The sequence below is a fragment of the Limulus polyphemus genome, unplaced genomic scaffold, assembly GCF_000517525.1.
Source record: "Limulus polyphemus unplaced genomic scaffold, Limulus_polyphemus-2.1.2 Scaffold216, whole genome shotgun sequence".
NCBI lineage: Eukaryota > Metazoa > Arthropoda > Merostomata > Xiphosura > Limulidae > Limulus > Limulus polyphemus.
Window position 1 is genome coordinate 77823 of NW_013665826.1, and position 6011 is coordinate 83833.

General features: G+C 37.7%; 1 protein-coding gene across 8 annotated transcripts in view; it reads left to right on the forward strand.

Annotated features, from left to right (window-relative positions):
• Nucleotides 1–6011, forward strand: part of LOC106478485 (homeobox protein cut-like) — a 153296-nt gene that overhangs the window by 66742 nt on the left and 80543 nt on the right. The window lies entirely within an intron of this gene.

A 6011-nucleotide genomic window follows, 5' to 3' on the forward strand; every position in this document is an offset into this window, starting at 1 on the left:
CAAAGTTGTACTCGGAAAGAATAAACCAGTTATATTTAAGAAAGGACTTGTGTCGCTAAAGTTTCGTCGGAACGAATTTAACGGAAAATTAACTAACGAAAGGAGATGTAACAATATTAGCATTAGCATTATTTGTGAAATAATTTCAATTACTTTTTTATGATAGACAGAAAACAAATGAGCAAAAACAGACAAATTATACATCCAAGAAATCTTTATTCACTCCAATTCATCTTAAAATAGGTTACTTCACACGTGGATTTGTTTAAGAATCCATAACGTTTTCAGACATACTACTTTCAGGTTTTAGCATTACCTTGAAACTGTTTAAGCATATTTTTGAGAAGTATATATCGAATGTAGAAGTTCTGTTATTTATTATTATTATTAAATAGTCACAAAATTTAGTACATGAATGTGTAAAGCGTGTTTTGACGATGGAAACTACCTTAACTGCCTCCACATTCAGGCCTAGGTTTCTCACAACGCACAGACGGAACTTTCGAGAGAGTTTGGCAACAGGAGATTACGTATTACAACCATAAGCATGTCAAGTAGGCCTATTACATTCGTGATTCGATGTGACTGACAGTTTGACGTCTTTATCATAAAACCGGGAAGTGTTATGCGTCTCGAAAAGTTTTCTCGGTACACTGAGACAAACGATCAAAAAAACGAGACATCTGGTCACCCTACCCTCGGATCTATAATCCATTAAGCTAACCACTAAACCATGCCTCGCCCACTCCAAAATTGTCATAGCACTACACCAAATTGTTTTTATACAATTAGCCTTTAGGATATATCTGTTTTTTTTTTTTAAGTTAAATACACACAGAATGACGTAAACAGTCATTTTATTGTATTTTTAAACAAAACGGCATATATAGCATGGGAAAATATTTATGAAATGTGCTGCAAATATAAGCCTTGTGTAGGCAAACCCGGGATTAAAAATCGAGCTCTCAAATCCCACTGCACACAAACAAACAGATAATTCAGTCCACGTTCATGTTCGTTTCAAGAATGATTGCTTCACGTGGTCAGGGAGCGAGAATAGACGTCTTGCCATCTGTTTCTAACGCTCGGGACCGCTGGATATTCTTCACGGATGGCGGATCATGTGGAAACACTCGAACTGTTGCGTCAGATCAAGTATTTCTCCACTATTTCTTATTCAGCAGAAATTTAAAACACCCGTTAGTCCATAGGGTGAATCTTCACTTAAGTGTAGAAATATCACGAGGATGTGTCTTTGAGTTTCTTGGCATCTCGATTTGTGTCCCACTAACACGTTCACTCCCCAGTGACACAGCTGTATGTCTGCGGACTTACAACGATAGAATCCAGGTTTCGATACCCATGGTGGGCTATCTGCCCATAGTGTTGCTTTGTGCTTAACTTCAAACAAACAAACACGTCTACGTGGTTAAAGAAATGTTTTATTGATAAGGTAGGTTCCATCTTTGGTGATATTTCTTTGTTAGGAACAAAATCACGTGTCTTAAAAACGAAAGTTGGAAAAAAATTATACGTGTTTCTTTAAAATGAAGTTTTATTATCTTGGTTTTACAATTGAAAGACATTGGTCTAAGGCTCAGGCCTCGACAAATCCCAGACGCCAGGTCGCCATGGCGACTAAAAATTTCATCGTAGCGTCTAGTATTTTTCTCCCATTTTATTCGTGCGTAGGGCTGTGCTAAATCAAATTCGAATTTATAACAGTTTGGACTCTTTATTCAGCATTTCTTCATGTTTTCTCAAGAATGAAGCGCTGCGGTGGAACAACACGTTACTAGTTTTTTTTCTTCTTTCTCTCAATTCAACCAGTGCGCGTGTTTAGACTCATACGGGACCAAAGGCAGTTAGTTCCGGCAATACTATCAAGTGGTTGTTGATATCATGTGATCGTTAGCATGCACTCGTTGCCGTGAAAGTAAATAAATATACACTGGTGCCTCGATCATCCGCGCTGGTGCGGGGAAAGCAGAAAAATCACTGATAACAGAAACAGCGGATAATTGAGGCACTAGTGTATCTCACTAGTTAGCCCATTGTTTAATCTAAATAAAAATGTTCATTATATTTAAGCTCCTTGTTTTAAATTATAATATTTTTACTGTCGTGTAATCGCATTATCATGAAAAATGACAAAAGTCGCCAGAATCATAATCATCAAAGCCAAGTGTCGGGCGGTCAGTCAGTCTGTTACTCTCGATTTCTCTGAATTTCATGAGTTTCAAAAGTCCAATCCCACTTGTTCTCCTAAAATACTTCCTCTTTAATTGCTTGTTCAAATTTTAGTTAAATTCAATCGCTATCATAGGCGTAAATAGCTCCTAAATGTTGGCACATTTTTTGCTATATAAAAGTCTGTCAAGCTATGTAGGATCCGAATAGGAAAATCGGGGACACTCCTGTGAAAAATAAGTCAAACATTAGCACAAATCTATGCTTGGGAATTATTACGAAAAATCCTTTGTTAAGACAAACTGAAGATACCAATTATCTCTAGGGAAGAAGACAATGTGTAACTGGGCGACACCCCAAAACAACCTGAACATGCATATGTGGTTAAAGGGCGCCCGCCGTGCAGCATAGAACAGTGGACGACAATTGAAGTTGAGTGAACTCTTTAAGAAATCTTAATGTGTATTTTGTGTGTTTTTGTATACTATGTTTTCAATCAATATTCAACTAAAGTTAACCAAGCTACAAATATTTTGTATTCCTGTATCAACAGCTAAAAAGAAAAGAGGCAAGGCTAGGCTTGAATTGGGCGACTTACGATTTGAACGCACACCAGATCCTACACGCAAAAACCTCGGATATCATGCACACCTCAACTTTTGCAAACAAAATTAATTTCTCTAAAACATGTAAATCATTGTCTAGAATTGTAATGCCACAATTATTTTGAGAAAATATTAGGAAAAGAAAAAACTGCGATAATCCAGGCACTAGTGTAGCCCCATTTACCGGTACAAACAGTAGTGAAGTTAGGTGAGGCACACCTGGCTCCTGAGTTTTGGGGCTGTCTCCTAGATCTGAAAATATTTGTCGAGGCCTGGTCTAAGTATCCAGTGAAAACACTGGTCTAAGTTATCCAGTAGAACAGAAATTTGGAATCTTTATTTGCCACGTTGGCCATCAAAAATTGTATATCTTACACAGATAAGGCGTCCTGATACATTAATGCCGATACGAAGTACCATCATCAAATTTTATCCACACCAGTTTAGGACGTTAAAGTACAGATAATACATAACTGATACAAAACACTGTGTAAGTGGAGATGGTACATAACTGATACAAAACACTGTGTAAGTGGAGATGGTACATAACTGATACAAAACACTGTGTAAGTGGAGATGTACATAACTGATACAAAACACTGTGTAAGTGGAGATGTACATAACTGATACAAAACACTTATTTGTAGAAGACATTTCAACGATTATATGTAGTGGCCAATGGAGAACAATAGTGTAAAAAATAACGGACCAAAAATTATCTTAGAGTATGAAGAAGAGTGTAGTGTGTGGTAAGACATAGTGTCAGGAAGAGTGTAGTGTGAGGTAGGACATAGTGTCAGGAAGAGTGTAGTGTGAGGTAGGACGGAGTGTTAGGAAGAGTGTAGTGTGAGGTAGGACGGAGTGTTAGGAAGAGTGTAGTGTGAGGTAGGACATAGTGTCAGGAAGAGTGCAGTGTGAGGTAGGACGGAGTGTTAGGAAGAGTGTAGTGTGAGGTAGGACGGAGTGTTAGAAATAGTGTAGTGTGAGGTAAGACGGAGTGTTAGGAATAGTGTAGTGTGAGGTAGGACGGAGTGTTAGGAAGAGTGTAGTGTGAGGTAGGACAAAGTGTTAGGAATAGTGTAGTGTGAGGTAGGACGGAGTGTTAGGAATAGTGCAGTGTGAGGTAAGACGGAGTGTTAGGAAGAGTGTAGTGTGAGGTAAGACGGAGTGTTAGGAAGAGTGTAGTGTGAGGTAAAATAGGGTGTGATTTAGAGCGGAATGTAAGATAGAGTGGTTGGGCGAAAGTTGTATCTAATAAAACTGATTATGTAACAAGTTACAGAAGCTGAGCCGGTGGAGATACTATTGTAAACTGTCAGTAGAGAATAATGGGTAAACTTTAAATTACCTTATTGTGACTAGCAAATAAAAATACTGGAAAGGATAGAAAGCGCCAGGATATCGAATAGGAAACGTGAAATTAGTGCTAGCAAAGAACATTACAGAAGGTATAATGAAAACAAATATGTTTTACTGAACCTTCCCCACTTGCCGTTCAAAACTTAACCATCAGTTAATCATGCTAGAAGTCTACCTTAGAAAGAAAATAGTTAAACCAACTGATATAAAACAAATAGAATCACGTGTTTTCAGTTGATTGTTAGTAATATATTTGCAGATTGTTGTTTTTGAAAGTATACTCAAAGAAAGGAACATAATAATCAGCGGATTCAACAGAAAATAGCTAACAATAAACACGGTTTACTCTGTCCGTGTTCGTGATCAGTAATATTTCTCCAGATTTGTCATGGCCAGGTGTGTCACGATGCAATTGCCAAAAGAATACATAACCTGGCGTTCATCACGTGGCATGAAATGTCAATTTCAAATGAAATAGAGCGTATGATTAGAAAACGTAATGTTTATGTTAGCTGGAAAGTTAAAACTGACTTTTTTATGGATTTGTGGTGGTAAAAATTCGTGAGTTGCCACGTTGACGGCCTTTAGTCTTCGAGATATCCAAAGTGGCTTATTTAGTGGAAAGGTGGGATAGACACACTGATTTGGGTGCAGTTCACGTAAATACACGCGCTTACGCGCAAGCGATATGTTCACACTTGTGGGTGTATGTGCTTTTACTTGAGATATTTTTATTTATTTTCAACGGCTTCTTTAGTTCACTTAATCTTCTATTACGTATTTTAATATTTAACATAATTGGTTTTAAACACATTTGCTAAATAAAGATTAGGAAAGGTGTACAAGAGATTAAATGCCATACCTTAAACGAATTTCGAAAACCAGTTCACTCAGACGTGTCTTGTTGATGGTTTTGTGGAAATATGTAAACATGAAACTTTGTTAGCTGTGGCCAGTCGTAGCCAAGTGGTTAGGGTCCAGTGTTTAAGATGTGATGCAATTGCACTTTCAGCTGAGGGCGCGTTATAAAAGTGACTGTCAATCCAGTTATTTGATTCCTGATCAGAAAAGCACCTGTGATGGCGGATGCTGCTGTCTTGTTGCCCTCACTCTGGTCAGCAGTTCAAAATTAGAGCCGGCTATACCTAAATCCTGAGGAACTCTGACCTGGCTATATAACCCATACGTTGCCACCGTTCAGGTTGAAAATTACATTTTGCCCTGTTTCTGAGTGGGTGGATTTACGTCTCACGGCAACCGCTATTCTTTATAATTGTCGCCCCCTAATGGTTCAGCGGTCAAGTCTGCAGGCTTACAATGTCAAAAATCAGGTTATACCAATTATAGTTTAACACTGAACAACAACCAAACCAATTATAGTTGCCGCCTCTGAGTAAGGAATCTAATACTTAATGGGGAGAGAGATCTATAGATTTTTGTCTCTGTCTAAAATTTTGTTGTCAAAGTATTATATTTTTTCTTTTTCTTTATAACCTACATATAGCTTAAATTTAGTTACCATAAGTTTTTGTTTTTTGTTCTACAGTTCTTCAGCTAGTTCGATTCGTTTGTTCAAATATGTAACGGAGAGGCTTGTTCGTCCTGGTTGTTTCATTTACGTTAATAAACAATCTGGTGTGTATTTCAGGATTAGCTGCTCATCAGATACTCTACAGTATACCACCTTTAAGTTGAGCCGTGTATTTCAGGATTAGGTGCTCATCAGATACTCTACAGTATATCACCTTTAAAGTTGAGCCGTGTATTTCAGGATTAGGTGCTCATCAGATACTCTACAGTATATCACCTTTAAAGTTGAGCCGTGTATTTCAGGATTAGGTGCTCATCAGATACTCT